General features: G+C 33.7%; 1 long non-coding RNA gene and 1 other non-coding gene across 2 annotated transcripts; both read left to right on the top strand.

Annotated features, from left to right (window-relative positions):
* Nucleotides 1–8941: 8941 nt before the first annotated feature.
* Nucleotides 8942–10645, top strand: LOC114371527. The gene is made up of 3 exons (XR_003658055.1): nt 8942–9419; nt 9546–9611; nt 9712–10645. It is a non-coding gene; the product is annotated as an uncharacterized LOC114371527 (long non-coding RNA).
* A 9875-nt stretch (nt 10646–20520) lies between these two features.
* Nucleotides 20521–20627, top strand: LOC114404729. The gene has a single exon (XR_003665126.1). It is a non-coding gene; the product is annotated as a small nucleolar RNA R71 (small nucleolar RNA).
* The last annotated feature ends 6850 nt before the right edge of the window (nt 20628–27477 follow it).

Raw genomic sequence — 27477 nt, 5'->3', positions numbered from 1 at the left:
TTTACTTTCTGTTAAATTTCTCTTCTACTCCTTATTCTCTTAACAATTTAGTAAAAGCCTTAAAAGAGTAATTTTTTAATTAGTAAAGGTTTAGTAATAATTAATCCAACCCCCCCCCCCTTCTTAATTATTCTGAGGCCACTCGATCCAACAAGTAGTATCAGAGCAGGTTTCTTGTAGAATGGCCTCCTCAAATCCCTTGTTTCCTGAAGGAAATTCCATTCATAGACCACCCATTTTCAATGGTGAGGGTTACCATTATTGGAAAATCCGCATGCAGATATTCATTGAAGCCATAGATCTAAATATATGGGAAGCAATAGAATTAGGACCACATATACCCACTATAGTAGATGTAAGCATAAGCACTACAACCCAAAAACCTAGAGATCAAAGGACAAAAGAAGATAGGAGAAAAATCCAGTATGATCTCAAAGCCAAAAATATCATCACTTCAGCACTAGGAATAGATGAATACTTTAGAGTGTTAAATTGTACTAATGCCAAGGATATGTGGGATACTCTCCAGTTAACCCATGAAGGAACCACAGATGTAAAAAGGTCTAGAATAAATACCCTTACCCATGAATATGAATTATTTAGGATGAACCCAAATGAAAATATCCATAGTTTGCAAAAGAGATTTACACATATAGTAAACCATCTTGCATCTTTAGGAAAAATCTTTCCCAATGAAGATTTAATTAATAAAGTCTTAAGATGTTTAAGTAGGGAATGGAAGCCCAAGGTAACTGCTATTTCTGAAAGCAAATATCTCTCTTCCATGTCTCTTGCCACTTTATTTGGTAAATTGTAGGAACACGAGATGGAACTTCAACGCCTCAATCAGAATGAAGAAAATGACAAAAAGAAGAGAAGAATAGCCCTTAAAGCCTCATCTTCAATACAAGAAGAAAACGAAGAAGAAGATTCAGATGATGAAGAAGATTTTTCTTTCTTTGTTAAGAAATTTCAGAAATTCATCAAGAAAAGAAGAATTGATAGGCGTCAGAATTTTAATAATGGAAGAAAATCACAAGATGATTCTCAAGTCCTTAGGTGCTACAAATGCAATCAAACTGGTCACATCAAGGCCAACTGTCCGTCAAATGAAGAATGGTCGGAGAAAAGTGAAAAGAAAAGATTTGACGAAAGAAGAACTAAGAAAGCATACATTGCATGGGATGACAATGATTCATCCGATGGGTCAGAAAAGGAGATTAATCTTCTAACCAAAGATTATGAAAGTGACGAGAACATCTCTCAAGGATAAGGAGAAAAAGAATGATCCTCATCTTTGAAGATCTAGACACTTCAATCCTAAAAAAGGTAATATCAAAACCATTATCTTATTAAAATTTCTCTTGAAGTTGAAATTTTTATTCAAACAATTTGATTATGATGACTAACAATTCTTTATTTGTTTGTCTTTTGATTGTTTGAAATCATGAGTATATTTTCTTGATTGATTTCATCCTATTTGCATGAAATATTCATTCATTTATTTAAGTAAAATCAATATTCTCCATACTTGTGTTTTGATTGTTTTTGATAAAATTGATTATCTTCATGTTTTAAGTATTTTTGCATGACATGATATGTAAATTACATGATTGAAAATTAGTCATAAAGCATTTTCAAATATAGTATTTTCAAATATAGTTTTCAAAACTTCTTCTCTCTTAGAAAGCCTTCTGTTTTTGTTTTCTGGCTAAAATAACCACTGGTAATCGATTACCATAATAGTGTAATCGATTACAAGCAGTTATTTCTAGCAAAGTTGCTCTCTAGTAATTGATTACCATATATGTGTAATCAATTACGATGTGTCCCTGCACCTATATATTCAAATTTCAAATTTTGAAACCTGCAACCTTTCACTCTCTCGAAAACCCTCGCCCCCAATTTTTCTTTCAGCCATATCTCACTCAATTCTTGTCCAAATCACTCCCCAAAAAGCCCAAACTTCATCTTTCTTCAATCTCTTTCATTTGAACCGATTGAAATCCCGAAAAACTCTTCAAATGGCGGAACCATCGAAAAAGCGAAAAGGAACTTCGAGTCGGAGTCAGCGACATTCCGGGTCATAGGAAGCCCCAATTCCTCCCTCCATTCCCTCTGGATCATTATTCTCATCAAGGAAACAATGTATACGGTACACAAACCTCTTTTCCTCTTGTTCCATTGTAGATCCAAAATTCATAGATATGGAGTTCTTCTCAAATGAGAATTTTGAATGCTTCCAAGCATTTGAAAACTCCAATCTTATTCCATTCATGTCTCTGAAATTACCTGTCTATTCTGAATTAGTCAAAGCTTTCTATTCTAATTTGGAAATTCATGAAGGTGTTCTAATGTCTGAAATCTATGGGATTAAGATGGTCATTGACCAATCCCTATTTTATGATTTAGCAAAATTGCCTAGTGAAGGTGTACCTTTTGAGGGTGCACTGATTGATGAATGGAAATTCGATTTCTCTGTGCATGATGCCCGCCGGTTGGTTTGCACCAACCAAGCGGATATGACTGGAAGGCTTCTTGCCGGTTCATTGGCTTTCGAAAGCCGCATCCTCCATTACCTTATAGTTCGCATTTTGCTTCCTAGATCTTCAAACCTTGCCCAGGTTTCTGAAGAAGATCTCATTGTCATGTGGGCCTTTCATAAAGGTTTACAAATTGATTGGGCACATCTTTTTAGATATCGCATGCATAAGGCATTGCGATTAAATGCCCCATTTCCTTATCCTCATCTAGTTACTCTTTTCCTTCAACACTTCAACATCCCTCTTGATTCTGAACCCTATGTTCCAATCAAGAGATCATTCCTTATAGGCGCTTCAGTCATAGCATCCTTTGGATATGTTAAAGAACATGATGGATCATGGATAAAGAAGGGTGCTAGAAATGTTGGTGAAGAAGGACATGAGGGAGAAGATTCATCTCTTCTTTCGAAGATTTTGGAAAGGTTTGATGGTCTTCAAACCTTTGTTGGTGAGAGGTTTGATACTTTGGAACTGCAAGTGGATATGCGCTTCAATGAAATGGAGTCAAGGATAACTGAGGTTGAAGAAGATGTATCTTACATCCGGTCAAGCTTTGATCTTCCACCACCGCCGCCACCATCATCTTAGACTTATATTTTAATATTAGTACTTTGATTTTCAGTCTTGTATTTTGGCTATATTAGTATGGTATTTGAACAATTTACTATTTGCATGGTATGTTTGGACCAATATTAAGTATGTTATTTGACAATGTGAAGTTTATAATTAATCTATGCATGGTTGTTTGCTTCATGGTTCTTGCTTTTTGCTTCATGATTTGGTTGATATTTTTTTGTGAACATTGTATGGATGTTTAAATTAAATTTATTTGATACGCACTTTGGCTTTTTGTTGATGCCAAAGGGGAGAGAAATGGGATTAAATCAAGAATTCACATGAGTAATCAACTTATTTTTAAGATAAGCATAAATTCAAAAACAAAGGGGGAGAATTTATGAGAGTGATCGACTAGGAAAAAGTGTGTGTGTGTGTTTTCTTGATTTCAGAAGTTGTCATCATCAAAAAGGGGGAGATTGTAGAAGCAAAGCTTCATGGTGAATGTGATTCAAAGGTGTTTTGATGATAACAATGATGACAACAAAAGATGATGACTCAAGTGAATCAAAGAACATCTCAAGTGAATCAAGAACAAGTCAAGAGTTCAAGAATCAAGAAGAATTCAAGACTCAAGAAGAAAGCCTAGAATCAAGAATCAAGATTCAAGATTCAAGATCTCAAGAATCAAGATCAAGATTCAAGACTCAATCAAGATAAGTATTAAAAAGTTTTTTCAAAACTTTAAATAGCACATGAGTTTTTGACAAAACCTTTACCAAAGAGTTTTTTACTCTCTGGTAATCGATTACCATATTGGTGTAATCGATTACCAGTAGCAAAATGAGTTTGAAAAACTTTTCAAACTGAATTTACAACGTTCCAATTATTTTCAAAAGGCTGTAATCAATTACAATGCTTTGGTAATCGATTACCAGAGCCCTTGAACGTTGAAATTCAAATTTAAATGTAAAGAGTCACATCCTTTCACTCAAAAGCTTTGTGTAATCGATTACACTTATTTGGTAATCAATTACCAGTGACTGTTTCTGATAAATCAAAAGATGTAACTCTTCAAAAAGGTTTTGACTTTTTCAAATTGGTTTTAAGTTTTTCTAAAAGTTATAACTCTTCTAAGTGGTCTTCTTGATCAGACATGAAGAGTCTATAAAAGCAAGGCTTTGTTTTGTATTTCAATAATCTTGAACACTTATTCATACAATCCTTTACAAGCCTTGAATCTCTTTGAACTTCTTCTTCTTCCTTGTACCAAAAAGCTTTCTGAAGTTTTCTGGTTTTCCAAACCTTGAAAACTTGTGCAATTCATCTTTTCATTCTCTTCTCCCTTTGCCAAAAAGAATTCGCCAAGGACTAACCGTCTGAATTCTTTTTGTGTCTCTCTTCTCCCTTTTCCAAAAGAACAAAGGACTAACCGCCTGATTTCTTTTGTATCTCCCTTCTCCTTTGTCAAAGAATTCAAAACGACACAGTCTGAGAATTCTTTTGATTCTTCCCATTCCCTTATACAAAAGTGTTCAAAGGACTAACTGCCTGAGAATTCTTTTGTATCCCCATTCACAAAGTATCAAAGGTTTAACAGCCTAAGATCTTTGTCTTAACACATTGGAGGGTACATCCTTTGTGGTACAAGTAGAGAGTACATCTACTTGGATTTGACTGAGAACAAGAGAGGGTACATCTCTTGTGGATCAGTTCTAGTGGAGGGTACTTCCACTAGGGTTTCAAAGAGAACAAGGGAGGGTACATCCCTTGTGGATCTTTGCTTGTAAAAGGATTTTTACATGGTTGAAAGAAATCTCAAGGACCGCAGGTCGCTTGGAGACTGGATGTAGGCACGGGTTGTTGCCGAACCAGTATAAAAACTCTTGTGTGTTTGTTTCCTTCTTCCCTACTCTTTTACTTTCCGCTGTGCATTTAATTTTCGCTTTTACTTTCTGTTAAGTTTCTCTTCTACTCCTTATTCTCTTAACAATTTAGTAAAAGCCTTAAAAGAGTAATTTTTTAATTAGTAAAGGTTTAGGAATAATTAATCCACCCCCCCCCCCCTTCTTAATTATTCTGAGGCCACTCGATCCAACATTACTTATTTAGAATTCATTTCAAAGTTTGTATATAACCGATAGACCATATCATGGCAACTTAGAAAGAAAGGATACACTATTGGAAGGCTCATATGGGTACCACCAACCACAGGAGAATTGTTTTATTTAAGGATGATGCTTACTACCTTCATAGGACCAACTTCATTTGAGGATATTAGAACTATTGGAAATGTTCATTACCCTACATATAGAGAAGCATGCTTTGCTATGGGGTTTTTCCAGGATGACAGAGAATTTATTGAAGCACTCAAAGAGGCAAAGGACTGGGGCACAACTAATTATTTGAGGAAACTATTCGTGTGAATGCTTTTAACAGGTGCCATCAATAAACCTGAAGAAGTTTGGAACCAAACTTGGCATTGGCTAGCTGATGACATTGCATATGATAAAAGGAAATCAACAGTGAATAAAACTTAGTTATGTTTAATTTTTACATCAAACAACAACAACCATAATTATAATTTGGCTGATAAGTTCTTATCTGTTAGAATTACATATCGATGATGATCAGCTGAGTAATTTGGTATTGGTTGAAATTGAACAACTACTGCACCAAAACCAAAAATCACTTAAAGACTATCCTTCAATGCCATATCCTAAGGATGCTAATTGTACGTCCTATCAAGACAATAGCCTGATATTATCAAAGCTAAATTACAACAATGATGAGGCCAGATCAGAATTTTTACATCTTTTTTTCATCCATGAAAAGTACTATACCTTTGCATATATAATTAACTCTATAACTAGGAAAAAGTTCGGTTCAAAATGTAAACGACATAATTGCTGACTATATTTTCCAACATAAATTTCAATTATTCTTCTTTTGCATCTAGCATAAACTAATACATAATTATAGATGAACAAAAATCAATTTATAACCAAATCATTGAAGCTGTCAACAAAAATGAAGGTGGCATGTTTTTCCTGTATGGATTTGGAGGTACAGGAAAAACATTCATATGGAGAACATTGGCAAGTTCATTAAGAGCAAGTAATCAAATTGTTATTATAGCTGCTTCCAGCGGCATAGCTTCTCTGTTGTTGCCAGGAAGTAGGACTGCACATTCGAAATTCAAAATACTGGTACCAATTTTTGAAGACTCAACATGCAACATTCATCAAGGAAGTAAATTAGCTGAATTACTAAATCAAACAAGTCTAATTATTTAGGATGAAGCACCGATGGCTCACAAATTTTGTTTTGAAGCACTTGATCAAATTTTCAGAGATATTATTAAACATAAATCAAGTTCCAATGAAATCTTTGGGGGTAAAGTCATGGTATTTGGTGGAGATTTCTGACAAATACTACCGGTCATTCCAAGGGAAAGCCGGTCAGACATTTTAAATTCAACAATCAATTCCTCTTATCTATGGGATTACTATCAAGTGTTAACACTAACAAAAAACATGCATTTGCACAACAATATACAATCAGCAAACAAACAAGAAACTGCCAAATTTGCAAAGTGGATCCTAAACATCAGAGATGAAAGTATTGGGCATGAAAATGATGGCTATGCTATAGTTGAAATCCCTGAGGACCTGTTGATAACTGAATATGATGGTCCAATCCATGCTATAGTTAACTCAACATTCCCAGATTTATATCAGCATCATAATGATCCTCAATTCTTTAATTGTAGGGCAATATTAGCTTCAACCAATGAAACAGTCGAACAAGTCAATGATTATGTACCATCACTAATCCCAGGTAATCATTGAAACATTTATCTAATTGTGATTACTTCAATCTAAATTAGGTCTGCTTAATTATCAATGTTTAAATATTACTATTTATTTAGTATTTCTATTGTTTTGCATAGACAATTAACTTAACTGTTGCCATACAAACTGCAATAATTATCATAGGTAAACACATGGAATACCTAAGTTCTGACTCTATAGACAAATTAGAAACCATTGAAAGTTGTCATTTCCAAACAATAACTACTAAATTCCTTAATTCATTGACAACATCTGGTTTGCCAAAGCATTGTATAAATCTTAAATTAGGAACTCCTATAATGCTTTTAAGGAACTTAGACCAAACTCAAGGGTTGTGTAATGGCACTAGATTAATAATTACAAGATTGACAAAGCATGTTATTGCGGCTGAAATCATTTTTGGCAAAAATTCTGGCCATACTATTTACATCCCAAGAATGTCCATGTCCCCTTCACAATCACCATGGCCTTTTAAGCTTTTGAGAAGGCAATTTCCAATCATGCTCTCCTATGCAATGACAATTAACAAATCTCAGGGGCAATCACTATCTACAGTTGGACTTTATTTACCAAAACTAGTTTTTAGCCATGGTCAATTATATGTTGCAATATCAAGGGTCAAGACAAAAAAAGGATTGAAATTTTTTATCCATGATAAAGACCAGAAAAACATCACTTATACTACCAATGTAGTTTTCAAAAAGGTTTTCAATAATCTAATAAGGTAATTAGAATTTCTGCACCAACACAATTGTCATTTTTTATTCCTCATCATAGTAAATTTAACACTTACCCATTCACGCTCTAATATGCAGCTAGATACACGATCATATCAACCACTGCTAAATCTTCTATTATCAGGTACATAATATCATGTGGTCAATTCAAATCTTACAATTGAAATGTATACTATTGTATTGAACTTATCAATTGCATCTCTTTTAGTTGATTTTAAAGATACAAATTGGACCACTAATATCTTGATTATCATATTATTAATGCAATTACAAATTAACCCATAAATAACCAATACTACTCACAATATTTCAAACTTTAAAATGGTGTCTGTTTGATTAAGATAAACTTTATACATGTCTAACACTACTCATACTTTAAATTGTAAAGCTTTAGCTAATTCAATTATTTTTAGATCAGATATGTACTTCCTCTAACTGATCAATATCAGATATGGTATATCAAATATGCATTTCCTTTTACATATGATTAAATTTCTTTCCATGGTTTATACAAATTCGCTTCTATTTAACATATGCATTATACAAATACGTTTAGCTTTCTACCAATAATTTCTGAATTTTCGGTTTAGCTTTCTATCAATATGAATTAAACACAACAATCCAACATGCATTTCCATTTATTCAAATAAACATCTTCTTTTGCTGCTTTATTCCAATCATTTAGGCCTGCACAACACTGGCCTTGAATATACCAAGCCATGTCCATTAGTATTACGAATTCTATTTTTCATGCTTCTCTGTATCTTTTTTTTTCTTTTTGACTTCTTTTTTTTCCATTCGGAGGTCATGGTAATTGGCAAAAACTTATTGAACCCATTGTTTGGACAAATAGTCAACACAAAGTCTGTCCTGCTGCTCACCCAAAAAATCCCATCTCTAAAGCATCTAAAAAATATCTAATTCTTCCTTCCCGAAAGGAAGAATCTGAAAAATTCTTTTTTCCTTTCCACAGGGACCAGGAGATTGGATGAGTTCAAGCTCCAGTTGCATTACTTCCTCCCCAGAATTTATAATCATCTTATCCTCTATTCTGCATTTTTAAAAATAAAATACTCAATATAAGCCCAACTTCATTAGATTAGAAGTCAAGTCCCAAATCCCAGCCTGCATTGTTTGATCGCATTCGTGGCCCAATTCTCAAATCCAATTCATACACAACAACGCTAGCATTAAAAACATTCATGATATAATAATTCACTATATTCTATTATTAGTTTAATATTCCGCAATGCAACATATAAAAAGAGTAACAACTTTCCACGTGCACGAATAACCCTTCGGCTCCTTGCACTCTACCACTGAGTTATATCCCTTGCCTCCATTGACAAATAGAACAATAATTCATTATATTCTATTATTAGTTTAATATTCCGCAGTGCAACATATAAAGAGCATTAAAACTTTCCACGTACACGAATAACCCTTCGGCTCCTTGCACACCTATGTACCTTTGCAATCATTCAAAGCCCCTGCAATGTTAACTCTTCAGAAACCACAATTAAGACTACACAGTTGCCAAGCAACCTAACCTTCTGTCAGTTACAGCTTCGGGAAAATGCAACAATTTAATGCCTGTAGTCTACTATTTCAGCTTCCTACAGCACGCCAAAACAAAGCTTATCCCACAGATTTCATTTCAGGTTTTTTGCAAAGAACGATCACCTTCACGCCATCCCTAAAATGTAACATCGTCAACGACCTCAAGTAGGGTAAGTCAGTTAAATACCTTTCATTTACTTAGCTTTTGTTTTCAATAAACTGCTTCTCTTCACACCAAATCTTATTTTCCTTGGAACACTTCTACGTCTAAAATTATCATGCCTGGTTTATTGCAGACAACTTATCCAATTATGAGGTGAGCCTTCATCCTACAGTCTATTTTCGCCTTCCACAATGACAAGGTGGCATTAAACTACTCTTTTTTTCACATTGTTTCTTTTACTTATTCTTCTCATCCAATATATAAACACCTAACTTTAACACATTTTTTTTTTTTTGCAGAATTATATAGAAATACCATCCTTCTACCATCAACAATGGGCACCAACCTACTTGGAGTTAGCCCACTTCAAATATGATGGAGCGATGTTCAAAATACGAATCAGACAGCACCGAGAGAAATTCTTCTTTGCTGATGGCCTCAAAAGCTTCAGAAAAGACTTAGCAATCTACGAGTCCACCACAATCCTTTTTTTTGGCCTGTGAACAAAAATGGGTATTCAACCTCCACTTCACCCCTACACTAGACCAACAATCATGCAGCAGACCCCTACTGACATCCAGAATGCATGTCTGGACTATTGAACTCACACAAGGCCTGCTTGGTGCCCTTGAACCCCTAGTAACGGACAATAACTACATTTACGTTACTATTCAAATTATTATTAAAACATTAATTTGAATTTACGTTTATGTGCAAAAACTTCCACCTATGGAAGCAATACTTCTTAATTCATGCGGTCTCCATATGACAATTGTAAGAAGATTTGGCCCTCCATTGCAATGGACTGTCGTCATCCCTGACGTTGCCATTGGTGACAAGTATGTTGTCCAACCATGGTACCAAATTCTTGCAGAAGGTGATTTCAGTCATAGAGACGAGCTATTATTCTACTACAGGCCTCACGAAAAAATTTGGGAAATAGTTATTAGAAAACAAAACAAAGGGACGACAGCGATAGTGAATGAATTTTAATTCCTAGTTTCTGCATTCTAAGACAGCGATAGTAAATTAATTTTAATTCCTTGTTTCTGCATTCTAAAACAATGTTCTGTTAGTTTACATGTTGAACAATTATATTTTTTAATATTAAGCTTTTTAACTTTGTTAATTTTCATTTTTTTCACCATTGTTTAGTTATTAATATTCATCTTTTTTATGCTTCAACACTGAATTGCATTTTATACCTATATTGCAAATTAAAAAAATGCGCAATCCCTTAACAAACGACCCGTGGGTACGCAAAGGTTATAAACTAGTTTTATATAAAATAAAATATAACTTTTCTATTTTAGAATTTTGTTTAAATTATTTATTAATTATTATTTTAATTTAAATTAAGTAAAAATAGTTGTTATATCCTTTTATTTGTCCAAATTGTACATTTTTTATTTCCTTTTATTTGACCAAAACGTGATCCTTCCTAGTTCTTTCTAGAAATTTTTTTTATTAGTTATTAATTAATTATGTTAATTTAAGATTTTAATGATAATGTAAAATAATTTTTCAATCATAATTCATAATTAATATAATTTTTATAGTAATTATCATAAAAATAAATAAACTTATTATATATGATATGTTATGATTGGATGACACTATTAAAATAATTTTGTATACTGATATTGTATATTTTTTTCTCTAAAATATTTTAGTAATTATTCATTAGATATTTTAAAAATGTAGAAATTTTTATGTTTGTTTATAATCCGAAAAATTATTGTTTTTAAAAGAAGTAATTAAATTTATGAGAAGATATTTCAAATACGTTTTATTATAATTAAATTTCTGATTATTTAATAATTAGTTGATCTAGTCTTATGGAAAAGACAATGTTACTTTACTCTATTGAATTTGTATAAAAGGTTGACTTATATTTTCCATATGAAGTAAACATACAAGACAATCTAATCAAATTCATGTGACATGCAATTGATAAGATTATTTAATATAGGCTTTGGGGAGGCTTTTTCTTTTCGAACACAGTTTGTCTAAAAGCGTGGTGGAACATAATGGAGGTTATGTTGCATCTTTCTAAGAAACTCTAGACAAAAATAAACCCATATAAGACTCACATGAATCCAAGTGATGGTCTTTTGATCTTAAAAAAAGAAAAAAGTATCTAATTCCTTTATATATATATATATATATATATAGAAACGGAGTTATGTTAACTTATTACAAGAAGGAACATTGCTAAAAACTTAGACACAAGGATAGTTTTTTTTTTTAATTATATTATTCGTACGGAATATCTAATAATATTGTTCATAATTAATTTTTATTGAAAATTTTGATTAATTAATTTTTTTCCACTCCTTATAGATAAGGATAATTTGGAACCACTAAAGCATAAACTACTCTATTGGGTTATCTCCTGACAAAGACAACTTTAAAAGTTTGCTTATAAGATAAAAAAAACTTAATTCCTCATAATTAAAATAGAAGAAACTGTAATATGCACCATTCTTATAAATGTAGTTTTTATATTTATGTAAAAAAATCTAGTTCTTTACATAGATAAAAAGAAAATTTATGTCTTGTATGATCAAATTATGTTTTTATCTTTTAGTTTATTTATCAAGTAAAAAAAATTCTAAAAGATTTAATTAGATCTTTTAATATAAGAAAAGCATATAAACAGAAACAAAAAATAAAAATTTTCAAACTTAAGAGATTAAACAAAAACTAAAAAATAAGACGAGAGGCAAAATGATATTTTAGCCGAAAAAACGAGCAAAAATTAAAGGGTCTTTTGATGTAAAAAAAAAGAGTAAGAGTTTTTAATTCCTTTTTTTTTTTCTTTTTTACGGAAACTGAGTTATGTCAATTCATTCATCATCAATAGAGCAACACAAGAAGGAACAATGCTAAAAAATATTTGGCATGTGACTGGAAGAGTGATATGAATATGAAAATACGCCAGCAGCCCAGTCCAAGACGTCGAAAATGTATATCTTGTTTTGTGAGGGTGTGTGGGTCTATCGCTAAGAATAGAAATTTATCTCTTAGTTGACTAACTCAGTCCATGTTCACTTTCCTAGTACTTTCCAAATTTTTATTTATTTATTTAATTTTTAATTAATTATGTATTTAATTTAAATAAAAATTGTTTGATTTTATAGTCTGGATCCGTGTGCCACACTCCAGAAGTTTTATAGAAATTTAAATTCTGTTTTAGAATTTTGTTTAAATTAGTTTCTTACAGCACAGAAAATTATAATAAACGAATGTTTATTTTATATAACTAAATTGATAATTTAATATATATATATATATATATATATATATAAATTATATAATAATAAAAATTTACAATACATAAATATTTTAAACATATAAATAATATTTTATATTTATTATAAATAATTTATATTGTGAAAAATTCTAATTAAAATTAGTAATAAATTTTTTAAAATAAAAGATTAAAAAAGACAAAAAGTTAAGTTAAATCATTCTTGATATTAAAAACACAAGATCATATATTAAATATATATTAGAAGTTGTAAAGATATATATCATAAAAAGGAGGGTTGATTATGATTTTTACAATTTTTTTAAAGACTTTTTCATAAAGAACAAAGTTATCGACTTAAGAGAAACTTTGTAAGACAGTTAATAGATTTTCACAAAAATATTATTAGGCAATAAAAACAAATTTTGAAAAATAGATAGAGTTAAAAAAAAAAACAGATGAAAGGTAAAATGTTAGTTTAGTCGAAAAAATAACAAAAATTAAAGTTAAAATATAAATTAATTTAAGAGAAAAAAATATATTTAAACCGATAGTTTTAGTGATACGTACATACAACATTTTTTTGGCATGTGACGGTAAGAGTGATATGAGTAGGCAAATACGCCAGCAGCCCAGTCCAAGACGTCGAAAATGTATATATTGATTTGTGAGGCTGTGTGGGTCTATCTTGAAGAATAGAAATTTATCTCTTAGTTGACTAAGTCGGTCCGTGTTCACTTTCCTAGAACTTTCAAAATTTTTATTTTATTTCTTTAATTTTTAATTAATTATGTATTTAATTTAAATAAAAATTGATTGATTTTATAGTCTGGATCCGTGTGCCACAGTCCAGAAGTTTTATATAAATTTAAGTTTTCTGTTTTAGAATTTTGTTAAAATTGGTTTTTTACAGCACAGAAAATTATACAAAATAAATATTTATTTTATATAACTAAATTGATAATTTGAAATATATATAAATTATATAATAATAAAAATTTACAATAAATAAAAATTTTAAACATATAAATGATATTTTAGATTTATGATAAATAATTTATATCATGAAAAATTCTAACTGAAATTAATGTTAAGTTAAATTATTTAATTGATATTAAAAATAAAAGATCATTTATTAAATATATATTAGGAGATGTAAAAACAAATATCACAAGAAGGTGGTTTGATTGTGATTTTAGAAATTTTTTAAAGTCTTTTCCATGAAGAACAAAATTATTGTCTCAAGAGAAATTTTGTAAGACAAATAACATATTTTTGCTAAAAACACTCTAAGACGATGAAATATTTTTTTTTTACAAAATAGACAATTTTCAAAGAAAAATCCAATTAAAACCCTAGATTAATTTAAAGCAGAGAAGAACTGGAAGCACTTAAGACATAGAGATTTATACTAGTTCGTCTTCACCACTGAGATTACGTCTAGTTCTTGGATAACCACCAAATTTCACTAACTTCAACAAATTACAAGTATTAATCAATGTCACTTTTGGCTCTACAACACAAGTTCTACATCAAGCTTGTTACAACCCAACATTCTTTGTCCTATGAAGCAATTGTTGGCTCGTGATAAACCGTTATTGGACTGTGTTTGAACCCCAACTTTTGCCCCATTTCATTTTGTTTTAGCTTAATTTTGTTATCAAAGCTTATGGATATGTGTTAAGTGTGAACAGTTGAGCAAGGAAGCTGACAAACTAAGAATAGAGCTAAAAGAGAAGAGTAAAGACGAAGTTTAGAGCATCTTCAAAGAACGCAACCAATGTCACGCCTGCAAGCCATGCTATTCCAACATAGTCATGCTGATTATTTTAGAAATTTCTCAATCACTGTCACACATTCGAGCACGGTAGTGCTACTGATAGCACAACCCATGTTTCTCTAGAATCGAAATTGGGAATCAACATCGCACATCCAAGCCTGACCGTGCTACTATCAGCACGACCCGTGCTGCTCTGGAGCCAAAATTGAGAATCAACACGTAAAATCTCAAACAAGGTCATGTTGCCCTTAACAAGGCTCATGCTAACCACGACCCATGTTGACCTCCATGTTGCAGTTTAATTTTCATTAGTGTAAATAGAAACTGAGAGGCATTTTTAGCGAGCTTTTTCTTATTTTCGAATAGCAAGGGTTTCTGAGTGAAAGACCTACACCAGAAACAATTGGGGTCCTAATCTGTAAGGATTTTCGATCTATTTTATTCTTAATGTTATTTTATATGTTGTTTGGCTATATTGTGACCGTGGTTGGCTAAACCCTTAGAGCTCGAATTATGATAAAGTTGTAACCATGTACTCTAATTCTCTATTTTAATTGATTTTTCTGATATTATTTAGTTAACTGTGTTGTTCTATTGAACTATCTTTTATATTGGAATTGTTCACTTTGATTTATAGATGATTACATGCTAGTGGCCATCTACTCAATAACTTAGGATTCTTAATTAAAATAGGAATTAGGGGAAAATGGGTACATGTAAATTCATCATCCGAGTTTGTTTCTACTCATACATTTCTCTCTTAGAAACTATTATTTGGCTTAATTTTTTTATCTCTTTTACCTAATTGATAAACAATCCCTAAAACTATTTAGTTTATGTAATTTGAATTGTTTAGGAGCACAATAGATTTCTATGGTATGATATTCAAACTTTCGAGTCTAAGATATTACTGTGTAGGGTAAACTTTTCCTTGTACAACATATTTTAAGCATCAAGTTTTTGGTACTGTTGCTAGAGACTAGTAGCGAAGTTCTCAGATAATTTTAATTTGCATTAATTAATTTTTTTTTTATTTCTTGTCTATAATTTTCCTTTTTTTCTCTTTAAATTTTATTAATTGTTTTGTATTCACACACACTAATATTTTGTTCAACTACCTATTGCATTTTAATATTTTTTCTTTATTTGATAGTTTATGCTAACTCAATCTCATAGGGATGAAATTCCCGAGTACGGCCCTACAATTGAAAGAGCTTGTAAAAAAAAACAACACTAACACAAGGAGGAGAAGGATGACTAAAGTAAACATTTGAAATTAGGGTAATTGAGGCAATGGAGGTCATGAGGCTAACCCACAACAGGGCAATTTGTAGGACTACCTCACCCCTATGGTGGGAGTCACGTGCAATATTGTTCTTCCTAACTTTGGGGAGCAAAACTATGAGCTGAATCATGGGCTTCTTAATATGTTTGAGAGGATGCAATTCCATGGCCTACCATCTTGCTTGGATGCTGCAACATGGATAACCTCATGCACAAAATGACTAATCCAATAGTAGAGATCATTAAGGCCACTTATAATGGTGTAAGAGATAGAAGGATTCTTAGGACACCCACTGGAGTTCATCAGGTGGAAGCTAATCCATCTAGTTCTTCTCTTGAACAAAAGATCAATATGTTAACCAAGCAAAAGGAGACTCTAATGAAGGCTTAAGTACAGATGATGACACCAACTCCTTCATCCCTTATTTGTGAGAAGTATGAGGAAGTAGGACATGTGGTGGGAGAATTCCCATATATTCAGGCCTTGGAATAGGTCAAATATGTTGGTGGAACGGGTGCTGATTATGACCCTTACTCCAACACCTTCAACCAAGTTTGGAGAGACCACTGAAACTTCTATAAGAAAAAGAAAAAGGACCAGAGCAAATGACAAAGTCAAAACCAAAACGTGTACAAGCCTTTTCACTTGTAAAGTCAAAATCATAACACTTATAGAGTCCTCAGTATCAGAATCAGAGATCTAGGCAGGAGGAAGAAAGACCACCTTACAAGACATAATGATGGAGCACATGACTAAGTGATGAGAGGTTCAAAACCTTGGAATCCATAGTGTCAAACCTTGTTACTTTTATGTCCTAGAGAGCTCAAGGTGCTCTTCCCTTATAGACTAAGCCCAAATCCAAGGAAGACTTGATGGTGGTGAGCACTAGGAGCAGGAAGCCACATGCAAAGTACAAGAAGGAGAAAATAGCTTCTTCAGAGAAGCAAAAGGAAGTTCCCACTAAAGAAAGTCTAGCAAAGGACAAGGAAGCTCCTACAAATAGGAGTTTTGATACCAGGAAAGAAAATGAGGTACATACACCTCCTTAGGTAAATATTCTCTTTACCTAGAGAGTGAGGAATGAACAATAGGTTAAGCACTGATTGGCGTGAGAGAAATTCCCTTCGCATTGTAACTTTCTTTTTCCTGCATACACCCAAACTTGTTCCAGTAAAACTATGATCCTTGTGAAATTTAAACACCAGGTTTTCAATTCACGTTCACACAACTCTACTTTTGGTATTTGTTAAATAATGTCCATAGAGAGCGAGAAACGTCCATCGCACGGAGATAGTAAAATGGAGGCTTCAATCCCTTGTCTTTCGCTCTAACGCTTGGAAATCCTAATAGAGCAACCCAATGAAAAGCTTGAGGAATCTTAGACAACTGCTAGAGATGCCACTATCACTATCGGAATACACACGTGAACCCACTTAGAGGTAAGGGATGAGTCAATTGGGGTTAGAATGAACATGAGTAAGGGTCCTTAGAGCATCAAATTGGGGTTTATTATGGGATGTTTATTCTATTGTAATTCTTCCTGTATGATTATGTGAAATTGATTGAGGGGTTTTACTCCCCATGTTGTGAGAAACATTTTTGTATAATTTGTTTGTGTTTTGGATAAGTTAGTGTGATAAATAGTTATGTTGGGATTATGAAATTGTGATTGAAATTGTATATAAGTGATAAATTGAATATGTGATGAATTGTGGGATAACATGTTGCTTTGAGATTATAATATTGTTATTGAGATTGAGTATAAGTGCAAAGTTGAACATGTGTTAATTTGTGAGATACATGTAAACATGTGGTAGTGGATTATGACATTATGAGATGTTAAATTGTGGACATGAGATTTGGTTATGAATAAGTGTGTGGTTAACACTTGATGTGACAATACTTGTGTTGTGAGTTGTGAATTATACAATAACCTTATTGGTGTTTACCTTGAGAAAAGTGTTTATGCGCAGTGTTAAAGGGAAAGTGTAGGATTCCTAGTTAGGAACCTAAAGTGTTAAATTGTAGCGCAATGTGTTAAACGTGCTTGAAACATGAGTGTGAGGTCGTGCGTATTATATAATTCATGAGCTGTGTTTGCATGCAAAAATTGTTTTTGGGGTTGGGCCTAAATCAGGAAGGTAAGGCCCTAACGGATTCTTTAGTGTCTAGGCCTTAGGGGTAAAGACACTTGGTTTGAGTGCTCCTTTAAGCATATGTTGATCCCATCTAGTTGGAGCATTCTCGCAAAACAGAGTGACCCTGACTGGTTACCTTATGATTTTACTTAGTGATAGTGACTTGAAATACCCATTGTGTGGTGTGTCTTGTTATGTACTCCTAAGCACCTCAACATGGTTTTTCACTGACATGGTACCACATTGCATATAGGCTTGAGTCTTAGTATAATTGTTACATAACGCTTGCTAATTGTTTATTATGAAATTGATGAGTGTTATTATGTCTTGACCCAAGTGTTTGATTCATGTGTAATGTGATTGGTGATAGAAAAATGAATTTTAAATGATAAAGTGGTGAAGTGACGTGGATTGTATTAAGTTCAATTATGTTATAAATACTTCCCTAATTTATTTTGTTTACGTCTTTTTTTATTCTTTTTTAGAAATGCGATAACTCACTCCCTGTGTGTTATTTGTTTTTGGATCCTATGATGATCTCGAACCTTGTGTTTGTGGGAGCAGATGACTAGGTGGATGATTTTAAAGAACCTCATGCTAGAGGACGCTGGAATAGAATGCCCTGATAGGATGTGACATTGAGGCATAGGTTTCTATATTAATTGCATGAAGTCTTGGACGGTCTTGTTTTGAGCCAATATGATTTTATTGTTTATTTGGACACATTCTATTATGATGTTAGAAAAGTGAATGTAGACCTTTTACCCTTTTGAAATGCTTTTATTTAAATGTGTTTTAAAAACTTTTAATTAATTCTGCATTCTTATTCCTTTTACTATTAGAACGTATATGTGTGGGGAAGAGGGTATCACATGAGAAGGAAATATTGATGTTCCTCCAAGCTTAGAGTAATGCTAAACTGACAAGAAATAAGAGGTTTGGAGAGTTGGAAAGTAGTAGGGGGCCAAAGCCCAAACCCTTCATTAAGGAACCTCCTTTTCTTTGTCTTTTTTTATTGCAACAAGTTTGCAAGAAACAAAAAAGGATAAACTTTTGAGGGTCTTACGGGACAACAAAAAAGCCTTTGGGTGGACCATCCATGACATAAAAGCTATTGACCCTACACTATGAACCCATAGGATTCATATGGAGGAGGGTCGGGAACCCAATCAGTTGCCTTAGAGGAGGCTCAATCCCAACATGATGGAGGTTGTGAAGGGAGAGGTGCTTAAGCAATTGGATGCATACATCATATACCCTATCTTCGACAATGAATAGGTAAGTTTGGTCCAATCTGTCCCTAAAAAGGTGGGCACTGCTATCATGGAGAATGAGCATAAAGAGCTCATAGTGGTAAGATAGATTGCTAGGTGACGAATGTGTATTGATTATAGGAAATTGAATGAAGCCACCCGAAAGGACCATTTCCCTCTTCCCTTTATTAATCAAATGCTTGAAAATTATCTGGTCATGCATTCTACTATTGTCTTAATGAGTATTTTGGCTGACAAGGATCACCACAAAACCACTTTTACATGCCCTTATGAACATTTGCATATAGACAGATGCCCTTTGGTTTGTGTAATACTCTTGCAACTTTTCATAGGTGCATGATGAAAATTTTCTTTAACTTGATTGAAAACAACATTGTAATTTTTATGGATGGCTTTTTTTATTTTCGATCAATCTTTTGATGGTTGTTTGAAAAATTTAAATTTTGTTTTGAAAAGATGTAAGGAGACTAGAATAACCTTGAATTGAGAAAAATGGAAATTCATGGTGCAAAACTATGTTGTGCTTGAACATAAAGTATCCTTTACTAGTATTAAAATTGACCCTGCCAAGGTGGAAGTGATTGAAAAATTGACCCTGCCAATGAACGACCTCCTAACCAAAGAGGCCATTTTTTATTTTTATGTTGAGTGTTTGAGTGCATTTAATTTGTTGAAGGAGTGCTTGATTAGTGCCATTGTGGTTGTTGCCCCAATTGGTCATTGTTGTTTGAGTTTATGTATGATGCTAATGGCATGGTTGTAGGGGAAGTTCTGGGCCAAAGAAGGGAGAAGGTGTTTCACACTATCTACTTTGCTAGTAGGATGCTAGATGAGGCCAAAACAAATTACACCACTACTAAAAAGGAACTTTTAGTAGTTGTTTTTGCTTTCGATAAATTTAGGCATTACCTTGTTTTGTCTAAAGTCATTATTTATATCGATCACTTTGCTATTGATTTTTTTCTTAGTAAACAAGATGTCAAACCTAGGCTCATTAGGTGGATACTACTACTACTTTGGGAGTTTGACTTGAAGATAAAGGACTAAAGGGTCAGAAAATTTGGTGGCAAACTACTTGTCTCAGCTTGACCCTTTTGCCAGCTGGGTTACCAAGTTAACCAATGCATCCAGTTTGGCTTCAAGCTTCTTAGTTTCAGATGATGCAGGTGGGTTTGTAGCTACCTCATGCACTCCTCTAATGACTATGGCATCATTTCTGGCGCTAAACTGCTGGGAGTTGGAGGCCATCTTCTCAATTAAATTTCTGGCTTCAGCAGGAGTCATGTCTCCAAGGGCTCCACCACTGGCAGCATCTATCATACTTCTCTCCATATTACTGAGTCCTTCATAAAAATATTGGAGAAGAAGCTATTTTGAAATCTGATGGTGGGGGCAACTGGCACATAGTTTCTTAAATCTCTCCCAGTACTCATACAGGCTCTCTCCACTGAGTTGTCTAATACCTGAGATATCCTTCCTGATGGCTGTGGTCCTAGAAGTAGGGAAAAATTTCTCTAAGAATACTCTCTTAAGGTCATCCCAGCTCGTGATGGACCTTGGAGCAAGGTAATACAGCCAGTCCTTTGCCACTCCCTCTAATGAATGAGGAAAAGCCTTCGGAAATATGTGATCCTCTTGGACATCTGGGGGTTTCATGGTGGAGCAGACAATGTGAAATTCTTTCAAATGTTTGTGCGGGTCTTCACCTGCAAGGCCATGAAACTTTGGAAGCAAATGAATCAGTCTAGTTTTAAGAACATATGGGACATCCTCACCAGGGTATTGGATGCACAAGCTTTCGTAGGTGAAATCAGGTGCAGCCATTTCCCTTAGAGTCCTCTCACGGGGTGGAGGTTGTGCCATGTTCTCAGAATGTGCAAAATCAGAATGCTCAGAATCAGAATGCTCAAAATTATAATGCTCAAGATCAGGATGTTCAAAATCACCAATAACAGAATGCACAGCTTCACCAGTAATGGAATGCTCAGAATGATGAAAAGGTATAAAATGATGCCTAACTAATCTATGAAATGTCCTATCTATCTCAGGATCAAAGGGTTGTAAGTCAGATGGATTGCCTCTAGTCATACACTACATTCAGCATGCACACAACTAGTTGCCTTATCATGTAAATAAAGGTGTAGGTTTGAACTACAGCTACCCTCAAATGATATCCAAATGACTTGAAATTTTGTGAGCAACCTTATAAAATGATGAGAAGATAGCAAAAAAATTTCAGACAAAAATTCAAAGTCTAACTATGAAAGCTAAAAATGGTAAGTTAAGAAAAATAAGTGAATAAAACTTGAAAAATAAAAAACTTTTGACAGAATCGCTTTTTTGGACGATGGAGACCTCAGCCGGCCTTAGGCCGGCTGCCACGGCGTAGGAAATGTTTTTCTACCCCAAATGCATATATAATAATTGCGATTCTGATAACCGGAGCAAAAGTTATGGCCGTTTGAAGTTTTGACAAACACAAAATTTGCTAGTTTTTTGGAACTTTCAAATCTGACCAAACTAAAGGCTCTAGCTATTTTTCCCACAAAATATGGATTAAAAGAAGTTACCACAAAAAAATTCAGCCAAAAATAACAACCCTAGCTACTAAAACAAAAAATCTCAAATAATTCAGCATGGGTGGTCGCTAAAATCCGTCTCTAATTGATTTCTACTACTACTCTGTTTTTGCCGCAAGCACACTCTTCACAGCAAAACACCCAAGACTGAAACAGGGGAAACGCTTAATGGGAAAACTGAAACAGAACACACATTAAACAAAATACCAGGACACTAAACAACATTAACACACATACTAACACAATACTAACAATTAAACATAAAACACGAAAGGATTAAACACACAACACTAGCTAGCTATTATGAACCTTTGGACACTGCTCCCCGGCAACGGCGCCAAATTTTATCGAGGCCGTACCTGAATCAAATAAACATGAAAATGCAGTAACTAGGAAGTGATCCTAGGTCGTTTCCCAACGAGCAGTGACAAACCAAATGTTCATAATATACTTGCAGTAACAGTAACGATTGGGGGGGGGGGGGGTTTGGTTGTTTGGTAATTAAAGAGCAGAACAAGTAAACTGGAATACGAAAATACTAATATTAAAAATGGGTTGTTTCCTCTGATTCAGAAGCCATTCTCTTATCCTAGGTTATGGAAAATTCGTCCCTAACAGTCAACCACTTAATCCAACCCTGTTTCAATTTACTAAGCGAAAATCAACTTAGGGTTTTCAATACGTGATTAGGCACCACATACACCAGTTAGCCCTTCGTCCATTAAGCATGAACGCAAGTTAGGCTCAGAGGCAATTAATTGAACATGAAGCGTGCACTGATTAATATTCACGAAATTGGGATAACTGGTGAAGGGAAAACTGCCAGGAACCCACATTACAAGCGAAACCTCAAAGAGAGTTGGGCTTCGTCATCAAAAGGAAACAACACCAGAAAATCTACCCTTCCATGGATTCAAACAGAAAACGCAAATGAAACATGAAACAGAAACATAAATGAACAGAAACGTAAATGAAAGTAGAAGAAGAAGCACGAATGAACTCGTAATTAGAAGCAGAAAACGGAAATTTGCATTAAGAACGAAAATTGTAACAAGGGAACAGAAAAACGTGAAAACCTAAAACCAAAGCTCTGAATAATGAAAATAGCAGAATAGAATGCCTTGCACGAATCCCAAGGCAGCTATTTAAAAAGAGTCACTCAAAGTCACTGGGCCCTATTACAATACTCTGGCCCAAAACGAAATAAACACTGAACAACATAAAATAAAATTGCGAAATTTCCTAATTAGAAATTAACTAAGGTAAGCGCTGCTTTATTTGCCCTCTTCAAGTCCACAACTAAAATCCGGATTAAGCCCAATGTTTCATTAATTCCTGAAATTAGATTAAAAACATCAAATTAGCTAAATGAGCCCAAATAATAAAACTGCCTAATTAATTGACAATTAAGACCAATCAATAATTAAAATGGTGCAAAAAGGGTTTAGAAAATAGAAGAAAATGATGGCACATCATAGAGCAATACAAGAGACATTCCCTAATAAGCACTTGTTGGTTGCAGTCGATCTACTAGGAGCACCTTGGTATGCTGACATTGTCATCTATTTAGCATGCAATGTGTTTCCCTAGAAGTTCAACTTTCAATAGAAAAAGAGACTAATGATAGAGATTGGACACTACTTTTGGGGTGACGCCTACCTTTACGAGGTTTGCAGGGATGATGTGTTAAGACATTGTGTGCCTTGTGAGGAGGTAAGTTCCATTTTCCAACATTGTCATTGTATGCTGGTTGGGGCCACAATGATCCCACGAGGATAGCCTACAAGGTCCTCCAATGTGGCTTCTTTTGGCCTACCCATCAGAGGGATGCAAATGAATATGTGAGGTCTTGTGATAGTTGTCAACATCCCGGTGCTTGTGGAACAAGTGACCTCAATAACTTAAGAGGAGGGGTGAATTAAGTTTCTAAATTTTCCCACTAACAAACTTTAACCCCCCATTTAAATGATAGTTTTTAGAATGTAGAAGAAGAAGAAGAAATCAATTTAACAATGTTCTTTTAAATGTGCAAGACAAAGTAAAATGTAGTAAAATAACTGAGATAAAGGAAGAGAGAAATGCAAACTCAATTTATACTGGTTGGGCCACTTCCCGTGCCTACGTCCAGTCCTCAAGCAACCCACTTGAGATTTCCACTAACCTTGTAAAAATCCTTTTTACAACTTCTAAACACCTGAGGGATCCCTTTCCCTTGTGTTCATGAAACTCACAATTCAAGAGACAACCAGTCTCTTGATTACAACTGACTTTTTGAGATGAACATAATGATTTCTCTCTTTTAGAGTGGATAATGCAAATTGAAGTTCCTAGAGGAATTTCTTTCTTTTATAGATGATAATAGAATTTGAAATTCCTAGATGAACTCTCAATAGATTTGCAAGTGTTTGCCCAAGAGTTGTTGATAGAGCATTTGGTAATGAAGTTCTCTTAGAATATCTCTCTCTTACTTGTTGAAGTCAGACATACATATATATAGGCCCTTCATGCCTTTTCAAAATGGTTTGAAGAGATGTGTCTTTTCAAAAAGTTTTTTCTAAATTTTTCACTGGTAATCGATTACAGATTTCCGGTAATCAAATACACAGTTATATTTTGAAGGGTCATGACTTTTCAAATTGAATTTCAAGAGTTTCGTTGTTGGTAATCGATTACACATCAATGGTAATCAATTACAACTTTTAAATTCAAATTTCAAAACCCTTCTAAAAGTTGTTTTTTCAAAATTGTCTTCTGGTAATCGATTACCAGTTTCTTGGATGTCTTGGAAACACTTTGTTTTTAGGCAAAGCTTGTTCTTGAATTAATCTTGAAGCAATGCTTGTTTATTGAAGAAACCTTGTATTAATCTTGAAGCAATGCTTAACCTTTGAATGTTTGTTGAAGTAATCTTGAAAGCAACCTTGTTTGATTATTCTTTTGGCATCATCAAGATCATGTATTCATACATTCATAGTGCTTTGTCCAAATTCCTTGAGATGTCTTAGAATAATATGCTTGTGGTAGAATTTTTTGAAGTGTGAGGAATTGACTTAATGGATCCTTTCCCTAGGTTTTTTGGTTATGAGTACATTCTAATTACTATATGTCGCAACCTACCCTTTGGTGGGAGGGCGAGGCGAGACTCGGGGTGCGTCTTTATTCGCATCCTGGTACTACTTGTTTTTGTGGATGTGAAATCTAACCGGCAAGTGCACCGGGTTGTCAAGTAAATAATTAAAACAGTGTGAACCAAGTATCGAACTCAGGGAACTTATTTTACTTGGTAAAACATCATTCAGTAAATAGGAATTTGTATGAAAAATTAAGTATTATGCATTAAAAACAGTAATGGTTTCTATTCTAATAAAAAACATTAAACAATTGGGTGTGAAAACAAATATGTAAAAGCGTTGGGTTCTTCTGCTGAGATACTTGATGCAATTAAGGTTTTTCTCTATTTAAAATTATTTTTGTGTTCTATGCCGAGAGCTCAAATACCAAACACTGATGTCTTGTGAATTTGGACTAATTTAAATGAAACTTCATTCTCAGATGTCTCTTGTTGAACTTAACCTGATTTAAACAGCATTATGATTACAGCATAATAAAAACTAAATTACTGCACTCCGTGTCCCGAAATTCAATAACCAAGCCCTGCTCTATCCAGTTCTAAGGATGCGGTACATTTTCCAATGCTAAAGCTCCTAACAGCACACACCAATGGGTGATCAGACCACAAGCATGCAGACAATAAGTGCAGATAGAAACATTGAACACATGAAAATAACTTCAAATACATAATAATAATATTTACATCAAGTACTAAGAAGAATTTCCCAACAAAGCAATTTAGCCCTCCGTTACATGGAAGCACCTTTCACAGATAAGAAAGGGGTTTCAGAGAAAATACTAGATTACAAACCAATGGGGATGTCTCCTCCACCTTTATGAACCTAGAAATCACTCCTAAACCTAAAATCTACCTAAAAGTTGGGGCCTTTGCTTCCTTGCTTAGCTTTTCCTATGTTCTCTGCACACAATTCGTAGTCTATTCAGACCTTTTTTCACTCTCTACAATTCAGGCTTAAAAAGGGCTTTCTGTCGATGAAGGCGCGCTTAGCGCGAGTAAGTGAATTCTCGCTTAGAGTCATTCTCGCACTAAGCGTGAAAGAGAAAATCTTTTCGCTGAGCGAGTTGGTTACGCATTGAGCGCGTGATGATAAGGCATGTTCTCTTCAATATTCTTTTCACTCGCTAAGCGGATGATGCATTGCTTAGTGGTTGAGTCTCGCTAAGCGGATGGTCCAGGCTTTGAGACAGCAACTTTTGCACCTTCAAAATTTTCTCGTTTTTACCTGAAATTGAAGTGAAATTTGCATTAAATTCAAATGGAAGGCTTCTACTGAGCACAAATAAAAACTAAATAAGAAATATTTACAATCCTACCAAAAAGAACCATAAATTTGGAGAAATATATACATTTTTGGAAACTTTTCTATACAAAAGTTAGTCGTAAAAGACGACTAACAAACTCTCCCAAATTCACAGTTTTGCTTGTCCTCAAGTAAAGAAAGAACAATTCACTTGTCCTCAAGTGACAAAATCACAATGGTTATTTACAAATGTGTTTGTTCCAAAGAATTCAATCACATGACATGAATGACATACAATGCTTCAATCAACAGCTTCTCACAAGACATGCAGCTTTTCAAAGATATGAACATGATTATTAAGCATCACAACTAAATTAAGCTAGCAAGAATGATAGGTATCAAGAAAGGATCATCAACCAAAGCCTCACAGTCACTGTTTCACTCAAGCACAAGTGTTTAGGCTTTCCATCAATCAACAACCAACATAAGTCTCAATCTTTGCACTTCATCTCATGACATACAGTCAAAAACACACAAATTGAATCCGAAGGACTTTACTAGGCTTGTAATGAGGCTGGGCTGCAAATAAATCATGGTTTTTCTAGGATGCAAAAGCTTAAGTTCTAGGAGAGCATTCATCCTTAGATAAACTCTTTTCTTTTTATTTCCAACTTCAATTACTTGCCTTAAAGCACTTAGCTTCAATTTTGCTTTAGGTAACAACACACACATTTTTATTTTTAATACTTACATTTTTTTTAACACATAAAAATAACAGCTCTTTACTTGCTGCTTATTTTTGTTGTGTGTGCTGCTATTTCTTACCATTAGAAGCTATCACCCAATAAACTCCCCCAAATTTAGGGGCAAATTTGTTTTGAACCATAATGCTCTCCTACAACCTAAGAAAAATTAGGTGGAGACATAATCCATAGGCTTAAGGTTCAATCAAACAATCAGATTTTTCATCTCAAACATGGGTGCAAAGGATATAACATTCATTCACAAGGTAAGATTTTTGGCTAAGTGGCTAATTCAATCAAAACATGGCCTTCATCATCTTCAAACTCATGCATTCATTCCATAATTAGAGATTCATGCAAAAACATTTCTTAATGCTAGTCGTTCTCTCACAATTAAAGATCACACTCTCACCGGGTTGTGGTTAATGAGTACCTTCACAATCAAACTGTTAAACTAACTAACATTTTCATTCATGATCCTAATCCATGTCTTTTCTCTTCTAATTACTACACGCTTATTCAAAACATATGATTTACACATTCCAATTCGCTCAAATCATGCAATTGATCAATTCAAACCAACAAACACTGAATTTTTCAAAATCAAACATCAACCACTGTATCAAATAAAATGTACTAT

The sequence above is a fragment of the Glycine soja genome, chromosome 2 (assembly GCF_004193775.1).
Source record: "Glycine soja cultivar W05 chromosome 2, ASM419377v2, whole genome shotgun sequence".
NCBI lineage: Eukaryota > Viridiplantae > Streptophyta > Magnoliopsida > Fabales > Fabaceae > Glycine > Glycine soja.
Note: the sequence above shows the minus strand (reverse complement) of the source record. Positions and strands in the feature narration are given on the sequence as shown.